General features: G+C 41.2%; 1 long non-coding RNA gene across 2 annotated transcripts; it reads right to left on the bottom strand.

Annotated features, from left to right (window-relative positions):
- Positions 1-6,477: 6,477 nt before the first annotated feature.
- Positions 6,478-9,947, bottom strand: LOC112032799 (uncharacterized). 2 transcript variants are annotated; one of them, XR_010632067.1, is made up of 4 exons: positions 7,502-9,947; positions 7,257-7,385; positions 6,903-7,126; positions 6,478-6,800 (listed from the first exon to the last, which is right to left on the bottom strand). It is a non-coding gene; the product is annotated as an uncharacterized LOC112032799 (long non-coding RNA). The 2 variants fall into 2 exon arrangements; XR_010632066.1 differs by having other exon boundaries at positions 7,257-9,947.
- Between the last annotated feature and the right edge of the window lie 203 nt (positions 9,948-10,150).

Below are 10,150 nucleotides of genomic sequence, written 5' to 3' on the forward strand. Positions count from 1 at the left end.
ACTATTATTGAACCTATCCCCCTTTATGGACAATTTTAATCCAACACTCCATCGAATCTGTCTACTTATGGATGGTTTCCATTTAACCTATCATTGAACCCGTCCACTTTACGGACAGTTTTAATATAACATGTCATTGAATCCGTCCACTTATGGACACGGCTTCCATTCAACCTATCATTGAACCCATCCACTTTACGGACAGATTTAATTCAAAATGTCGTTGAATCCGTCCATTTATGGGCATGGTTTTCATTCAACCTATCATTGCACTTGTCCACTTTACAGACAGATTTAATTCAACATGTCGTTGAATTCGTCCACTTATGGACATGGTTTTCAGTCAACCTGTCGTTGAACCCGTCCACTTTGTTGGACATGTATTTTTAATTCAACGAATTGTTGAACCTGTCCATTTTATGGACCTCATAATTATCATCCCTTGGATAAATCCGTCCACTATGTTGGACTTTAATGAAATACATAGACATGTAGATATTTACACACGATATTTCTGAATAACTCCTCTTATTGCGTGGTAAACAATCGTGTAAAAAATTGTTCTAAAGAAAAACCTACCATTTAGGCTAAAAAGAAACTACAAATAAAATCTAAACTAAAAAGCAATAAACTGGTAATGAGGAGTATTGTGTTATTGTTCACGTTATTGTGCCTATTGGTAGTATTTCTTCAAGTGCTCCGTGTTCCACGGGTGATGTAGCTTTTACCCGTCTAGTGTCTCCAGGTGGTAGGTTCCCTTTCTATGCCATGATGCAACTATGTATGGTCCTTCCTAGTTAGGTCCTAGCTTCCCTTGGGAGGTGTCATTTGTAGAACCCATCACCTTCCTCGGGACGAGATCTCCGACCTAGAAGCCCCTTTGTCTGATCTTGGAATTGTAGTGCTTGGCCATGAGATTCTGATACCGTACTAGTCTCTGTTCAATTGTTGCTCGTACTTCATCCACCAAATCAAGCTGTTGGCGCATAGCTTCATCATTCTTGCCTTCATTATGGTTCCCTACCCTATAGGTTGTGTGTCCCACTTCAGTCGGGATGACTGCCTCGCTTTCGTATGCTAGTCGAAACGGGGTTTCTCCTGTAGGTGTCATCGCCATTGTCCTATATAGCCACAAAACACTTGGCAACTCGTTCGGCCATATGCCATTTGCCCCCTCGAGCCGAGTCTTGATAATTTTAAGAAAGAATCAATTCGTGACCTCGACCTGTCCATTGGCCTGCGGGTGGACGGGTAAGGAGTAGTGGTTCTTGATCCCTAGTTGTGAGCAAAAGTCTCTGAATGTGTCGTTGTCAAACTGTTTCCCATTGTCAAAGACCAATACTCTTGGTATACCGTACCTGCAAATGATGTTCTTCCATACAATGTTTTGCACATTTTTCTCAGTGATTGTGGCCAGGGCTTCTGCTTCTACCCACATGGTGAAGTAGTCTATACCAACTACTAGGAACTTCAGCTACCTGACCGCCGTTGGGAATGGGCCCATGATATCCGAACCCTACTAAGCGAACAGCCATGGGGCCGTCATTAGAGTGAGCTCCTCTGTTGGTTGCCTTATGAGGTTGCCGAATTTCTGACACTTGTCACACGCTTTAATTTATGCATGAGCATCCCTTTGCATAGATGGCTAGTAATACCCAACTCGGATCAGTTTATGTACCAACAATCGTGATCCAAAGTGGTTTCCACAAACTCTTTCGTGGACTTCTCTCATGGCATAGTCTGCTTCTTTGGGGACGAGGCACCTCAAGTATGGTCGGCAAAAGCCCCTTTTATAAAGAATGTCTTTAATCAGAATGAAGTGAGCTACTTGAACCTTCAACTTCCTTGCAGCCTCCTTGTCGCCAAGTAGCACGCCGTCCTTTAGGTAGGAGGCTATTAGTGTCGTCCAATAATTCTCGGAGCCTATCTCCTGTACACTTGAATCGTTTATTAATAATGACATTTGAACAAAGGACAATATCTGATCGGGGATAACCATATGCTCTGCTAAAGCAACCTTAGCAAGTCGGTCGCCATGCTCATTCTCCTCCCTTGGGATTTGAACAAATTTTACTTGGAGGTTATTAACCCGATCCTTCACCTACTCGAGGTACTTTTTTATCCGTTCATTCTTGTAGTCATAATCTCTGTTAACCTAGTTGGTTACTACTTGTGAATCGCAGTGTATGACCAAATTTTCAGCTCCCCTGGCCTTGGCAAGGTCTAGCCTTACTATCAAGGCTTCGTACCCTACTTTGTTATTAGTCGTAAGGAAATCCAAATAGATCATGCATTTGATCTTATCTTCTTCTAGGCTATGGAGTATCACACCAGCTTCGCCTGCTTGCTTATTAGAGGATCCATATGTGTGGATGCTCCATTGCGGGACCTCTTCTGCCCCTCGGCCTTCTATGTTAGTGAATTCCGCAATGAAGTCAGCGACCACCTGTCCCTTAATGGCAGTGCGCGGTCGGTACAGTATGTTGAACTTACTCAACTCTATTGCTCATAGTGCCATTTGTCTGGCAGCTTCGAGATTGCTTATTACTCACCATAGGAGTTTGTCAATCAGGACGGTCACCTTATGAGCTTAGAACTATGGCTTGAGCTTACGGGCTGTTGTAACTAAAGCGAAAGCGAGCTTTTCCATTGGTGGGTATCTTTCCTCTGCGCCTCAGAGTTCTTGACTCGTGTAGTACATGGGCTTCTGTACCCTGTCTTCTTCCCTGATTAAGGCTGCACTGACGACAGCCGAGGATACTACTAAGTAGAGGAATAGTTCTTCCTTGGGCTGGAAAGGACTCAACAACGAAGGGGACGAGAGGTAGGTCTTCAAGTCCTCGAACACTCAGTCGTCCATTCAAAAGACTTCTTCAGCGTGCAAAATAAAGGTAGACACTTATCTGCCGCCCTTGACACGAACCTGTTTAGCGCTGCTATTTTACCGTTGAGACTTTATACTTCTTTCACATTCCTTGGGGGTGCCATTTCTATTATGGCCCGAATCTTGTCTGGGTTGGCCTCGATACCCCTTTGAGACACCATGAATTCTAGGAACTTTCCTGCTGTCACTCTAAAGGCACACTTGCCTGGATTGAGCTTCATGTTGTAGGAACGAAAGGTGTCAAATGTTTCCCTAAGATCCACAAAGTGATCTTCCTCCCTTCAGCTTTTCACAAGCATGTCATCAACATAGACCTGGACATTTCTCCCAATCTGCTATGCGAACATCTTATTCATAAGCCTCTAATACATCGTGCCCGCATTCTTGAGGCCAAATGGCATTACTTTATAGCAGAAAAGGCCCTGGCTAGTAACAAATGAAGTCTTCTCCTGATCGGCTTCGTTCATTCTGATTTGGTTGTAACCTGTAAAAGCGTCAATGAAACTTAATAACTGGTGTTGAGCCGTAGAGTCAACTAGGACGTCGACCTGTGGAAGGTGATAACTATCTTTGGGGCACGCCTTGTTCAGGTCAATGAAGTTCACGCACATTCTCCATTTTTCGCTTGCTTTCTTGACCATCACCACGTTTGTCAGCCAGTCGAGATAGTAACCCTCCCTAATGGAGTTTGCCTCTTGTAGCTTGTGAACTTCTTTCGCTATAGCTTGATCTCTACTCGCTTCTTCTGACGGATGGGTGTGAAGGAGGGCGACACATTCAATCTGTGCACCATGACCGAAAGGTCTATTCCTAACATGTCTTCATGTCTTCATAGGGGTTTAGATTTTTGGTTTTGGAATTTTGACATCATGTGCATTTCAGGTGCATATTCTGTTAGTATTTTAACAGAAAACTAACATATGTAGTGAATTGCCAGATGTGTGAAATTTAAGGAGTAAATTGGCCAAAATAAAAATTTAGGGGGATATAACGACCACAACCTTAAAGTTTAGGGGGTGTGTGAGCATTTTTTCCTATATATTATGAGACAATTCACTAGTAACAGAATAGAGTGGGTATTAAGTTTTTCCAATTATGACAGTTTGAAAGAAAAAGAGAAAAATAGAGTCTTCTCACCATTAAAAAAACTTCAATTGAGTCCCTATCAGCCTTTGAATTTCTTGGAAGAGACTGTCAGCAGTTTCAACAGGTTGCACCAAGGCCTCAGTTGAATCCTTATCAGCCTTTACTTGAGCTAAAATACCTATATGACCTACAACAGATAACAGCCATGGTTGGTGATACACTTAACCGTTCTAAGAAAAGACTTTTCGATTTAGCAAAATAAACAAGCTTCAACAATAATAGAAAATTCAAATAGCGGGCAGGGGCTTCTTGATCCACTTTCGACCTTCCCCATCTGTTCCCACGCACAGATACTACTACTACTTATAATCTTTGAGGCCTTAAGAAGGGAAAGAGAGAGAGAGAGTTCTCTAAGAAAAACATTAACAACATATTAAATCAATGTAAGGAAACCTCACCCACGAGGCACTACTCTGACAAGTTACAAAAAAGAGGAAGAAATTTATTACTTCATTTTCAGTTTTGATTGTACTCTCTTTTTTTGATGAAATTGATATGGATTCTAGTAAAATGATAACAACAAACTTAATGCTACTACTAATATAGTCAATTACTTTTGTGCTGGTGGCAGAAATACTTTCACACCATTTTGTACTATCTTAGGGTGTGTCATCTGTTTGATCAAAAGCAATCGCATCATTTCTCACAGCCTCAATCAACTACTCAACTACTTTTACTCCTTGTAGTGCCTCTATCTCAAATCAAATCACCCCTTAATTTTATTTCTTCTTGAACTTGACATGATCTTTGTTGTCATCTTAAAACATTAAGGCCCGTTTGGTCATAGAGTTTAAAAATTATTATTTAAAAAGATGTAAAAATTACTGTTTAAAAAGTGTTGTTGAAAAACGTGTTTTCAGTGTTTATAAAACAAAAAAATGTGTTTGGTATTATAGTTTAAACAATATGTTTTAGTGTTTAAAAAACATAAAAATGTGTTTGGTATGTATGTTTAATTTTATAAAAAAAGCTGAGCAAAAGTTCTTTGGTACCAGCTGCTTGGTTCGGCATGAAGAGAGATGAGAGGAAGAGAGGAGACAGCAATTGATAAAAGGCTGATCAGGTGGGCCATACTAGTTTTCAATTTTATTACTAAAGTGCCACTGAACATATTGTTTTAGGGTCCGTTTGTTTTGGTGGTAAATGATTTCAGGAAATCATTTACCACCTGACCCATATGTTTGGAAGGCAAGGGAAAATATGATTTCCGGAAAATATGCCTCAAGTTTGACCAAATTTTCACCTTTGACCTGGAAATGGTTTTACGCTTTTATTTTACCTTTAAACCATTTCCGGGTCTCGCACAAAAAACGCAAAAGAGAAGAGAGCTGAGTGAGAACGAAAAAGAACAAGGAAACAGCCAACAACAGCCACAGAAAACGATTGAGAACGCCGGCGAGTCCGATCGGTATTGAGAGAACCAAGAACGCGAACCGATCCACCTCCGATCCGAGAAACCCAGACGTCACCGAGCCGGTTTCGACGCCATCCACACCACCACCACTCAACGGCGAGCTCGATCGACGTCCAATCTGAGAACCCATAACTCACATCGCCGACCCAGACCCGTCGCCTTCGACGTCCCATCGCCTTCGACCCAGCGCAACCCATCGGCTTCGACCCAGAGCAACCCACGAACCGACGAACCCAGCAACCCACGAATCGACGAACCCAGAGCAACCCACGAACCTCGATCTCGTCGCCTCCACACTCTCTCTTCCTCGATCTCTCCGTTTTTTTTTTTTTTTTTAATTTGATTGTTGTTGTTGTTTTTTTTTGGATGAACTGATTATTGTTGTTGTTGTTGTAGTGTTGTTGTTGCCGGAATTTGCTGCCGAAAATTGATGTTGAATTGGATGCGATGTTGAAATTTTTTGTAATAATGTGAAAAATTTTCCGGAAAATAGCATTTTAGAATACATCTAAACATATGAAAATATTTTTCACAACAATTTTCATAATTCAACCAAACACTTTAAAAATATTTTCCTTTTCCAGAAAATAACATTTCCGCAAAATATGTATTTTTCGGAGAACGTTTTACACGAAACAAACACAGCCTTATTGTTTTAAAACAGCCTGGAGTATGTTTTGAAAAGCCCATATTTTTGAATAACATTTTCCAAACTTCAGCTCAGTTGGAATGGCCCACCAAACGTATTTCTCTGATTTTGGACACATTAGTTATATATTTTAAACACTAAAAACATGTTTTCAGCTGCATGACCAAACGGCCTAAGCAACACAGATCTTTTTTTCTTTTTTCTTTTAACTGCTCTTGACTGAAGTACTAATTTTTTTTCTGTTTGTTTCAAAAGAAATGTACCCCAGCCTCTCCTTATGGTCTTCCAAAGGTTCACATCATATGACCCATTAACTATATCCAAGCATCATCCTTCCCAGATACTACCATATTTTATGTCTATGCTGTAAGGGAAAACACAGTATTACACAGAACTTCATTTTTTGGAGGCTGAATTATAGTGAACAGTGTACGACACTTGCTTCCCTCAAAAGCTGACAATACTCAATTGGAGAGAAATTACCAGAATTGATAATTACATCATCAAGGGCCTGTGACTTTTGATCCAGATCCAGTCAGCTCATGCAAATCTTTCTCAGTATTAGGAATTGCCTCCTTTCCAATTTTAACATATTCTTCATAAACCATATGGAGCTTGTCCAACTGCTGAAAATGAGAGTCAGCACTTGAGGGATCCACAGCCAGCATTTTCATATGCTCAACAGAACCTGCTGCCTTCACTCGTTGCTGTAATTCACGAGAAAATATAAGCCACCAGATTTAATGGGCATCCTAGTGCAAAAAAAAAAAAAAAAAAAAAAAAAACTAGTGTGTGCTACAGTCCATTACCAGAATTGATAATTACATCATCAAGGGCCTGTGACTTTCGATCCAGCTCGAGTCAGCTCATGCAAATCTTTCTCAGCATTAGGAATTGTTTCCTTTCCAAGTTTAACATATTTTTCATAAACAATACGGAACTTGTACAACTGCTGAAAATGAGAGTCAGCACTTGAGGAATCCACAGCCAAAACTTTCATATGCTCAATAGAACATGCTGCCTTCATTCGTTTCTGTAATTCACAAGAAAATATAAGCCACCAGATTTAATGGGCATCCTAGTGCAACACCGAACATTCCCAGATAAAAAACAAACTAGTGTGCGCTAGTCCAATGATTAACCTAATGATGAAATAGACCAACCTTTTTAACAAACTCATCTTCCTCTTCCTGAGAGAGAGGGCACTCACAGCAAGGGCAAACATGATGAGCACGGGCAACCCTTTCAAAGGGATCAAACATTACCGCATACCAACTGCAATGTTGTATTTGCTGCAGGGGATGCCCCATAATACCATTAGAACCTCTATAATCACAAAAGTGATGCATAAACATATTCATTCAGATATGCATCAATTGATAACATCTGTGAAGCAAATGTCAGGAACCTTTTCTGGACATCTCTTTACTCTTTAGCTGACTCCAAGACTTTGAGATAAGAATCAGTAAGAGATTGTCAATCCAAGGACTGAAGTTTGGATTCAATAAATCTCTTCCTTGCTGTATGAAAATCAAATATGAAGCATTATAGAGAAAATGATTTTGACACACTGAACTATTTCGCATAACAACTTGCTTCTTGAAATAAAAGCCACTCCTATATCCTTTTCCCCTCGGAGTGGAGTGGAGACCACATTACTTGGTCGTCTTCCCCAAGTGGGATATTCGAACTCAAGGAAGCTCACATGTTAGCAAATATAGAAGAAGAGGGATGCCAGACTGAACCGTTCAGAGGGGATTAGATCTGGAAAGTCCTAACCATTCCCAAGGTGAAATGTTTTTTATGGCAGTGCTATCATAAGAGTATTCTGGGTCGAGCTACCCTAGCTACTAGAAGGATGGAAATAAATACCCCCCTTATGACCGATTTGTAATGAAGCCCGAGTCTATAATCCATGCTTTTAGAGACTGTCATTTTGCTCAATACTTTTGAAATTCTTTCCCTTCACCCATACAAGCCACTCTGTTTATTATGGAGCTAATCTTCTCAACTGGCTAAGATTAAACTGTTGTAGTTCCAAACCTTCTTTTTTCGGACATTGACTGGGGCATCATGTTTTCCTGTAGAATCTGGTCCTTATGGCTTCAAAGGAATAGTGTCATCTTCAGGAATGAGAGGTCTCATAGAAACTTGAAGGCAGAGACCTTGGCCAAAGCAACGGAGTTTACATTCATTGGCATTAATAGGAAGCTAACCTGATCTCACACCACTATGAAAGTTGGTTGGCTTAGGCCTCCAGTGAGCTGGCATAAGTTGAATTCGGATGGTTCTTCCCTAGGAAATCCTGGGCTAGCGGGAGGAGGGCTGATCCAGAATGATAGTGGAGTTTGGGTCAAAGGCTATGCTAGATCCGTTGGTGTTAGACCAGTGTTGTAGCTGAGCTGTGGCCGCTGGGATGAGGAGGGCTGATCCGAAATGACAGTGGAGATTGGGTCAAAGGCTATGCTAAAGCCATTGGTGTTACCACCAGTGTTGAAGCTCAGCTGTGGCCATTGAGAGATGGAATCCGACTATGTATTTCCCTTAAACTGGAATTGATGTCATTGTTGAAGTTTGTAAGATCGGCTTAAGGGATATTCCTATGGTTAGAATTCAGCATTGCTGTAGGGAAGCCAACAAATGTGATGGTACCCTTGCAAGAGGGGGAGCTTTGTTATCCCAAGATTTTTTGTTGTTTTTTTGGAACCCCGCGCTGTTGCTTAGGCTGCGTTTGAATTGGGAGTAAATCATTTCCGGAAATGATTTTCGACATTTTCGCGTGTTTGGGTGTTCCGAAAAATTCTATTTTCCGGAAAATCACTTCCAAATTTTCCGTTACCCAACGGAAATCAATTTCACTACCTATTTTCACTTCAAAGTGTTTCCGGAAAAAGAGAGAGAGAGAGAGAGAGAGAGGAAGGAAGAAACAGAGAGAGAGGAAGGAAGAAACGGAGCGACCCACGAACCCAAAGCCAGAGCCGGCGACCCACCGCCTCCACCCATCGCTCGACCCAGGCGACCCACCGCCACGACCCATCGCTCGACCCATCGCTCGACCTAGGCGACCCATCGCTCGACCCATCGCCAGACCCAGACAACCCATTGCTCGACCCAAACCCATCGCTAGACCCAAACCCAGAACCAGAGCCGGCAACCCATCGCTCGACCCAAACCCACCCATCGTTCGACCCAAACCCAGAATCAGAGCCAACGACCCATCGCTCTCTCTTCCTCGATCTCGTCGACGACTCGGTTTGCGTTGTTGCCGGAATTTGCGTTGTTGTTGCCGGAATCTGTGTTGTGTTGTTGTTGTTCTGTTGTTGTCGCTGGATGATGTTGTTGTTGTTGTTGCTGCCTGTTGTTGTGTTGTTGTTATTGTCGGAATCAATTTCTTTTTGTTGTTGTTGTTGTGTTATTGTTGTCGCCGGAATCAATTTTTTTGTTGTTATTGTTGTTGTGTGGTTGTTGCCGAAAAATAGCATTTTCCTAATAGAACCAAACACATAAAAATATTTTTCACAACAATTTTCATAATACAACCAAACACCTAAAAATATTTTCCTTTTCCGGAAAATAGCATTTCTGAAAAATACCTATTTTCCGAAAAATATTTTACGGGAACCAAACGGACCCTTAGTTTAGACTCTGCTGTGTTGCTAATGAATTGCCTTTTCACCCAAAAAATAATAATAATGATAATTTGTACTTAGGGAATTTGCACCTGGCTTCCTGTAGTTTTGAGTTTCATTGAGCCAGAGGAAAGTGACACTCACCATTACCAAGTTAAAAATATAAAATTTGAAATACATACATACATATATATATATATATTGTGCGGGCGTGTGTGTTCGTGCCGCCCCTTTCGACCTTCCCCATCTGTTCTCACGCACAGATACTACTACTACTTATAATCTTTGAGGCCTTAAGAAGGGAAAGAGAGAGAGAGAATTCCCTAAGAAAAACATTACCAACATATTAAATCAATGTAAGGAAACCTCACCCACGAGGCACTACTCTGACAAGTTGCAAAAAATACTTTCACACCATTCTGTACTAT

Source organism: Quercus suber, unplaced genomic scaffold, assembly GCF_002906115.3.
Source record: "Quercus suber isolate HL8 unplaced genomic scaffold, Cork oak 2.0 scaffold_262, whole genome shotgun sequence".
In the NCBI taxonomy this organism is placed as follows: domain Eukaryota; kingdom Viridiplantae; phylum Streptophyta; class Magnoliopsida; order Fagales; family Fagaceae; genus Quercus; species Quercus suber.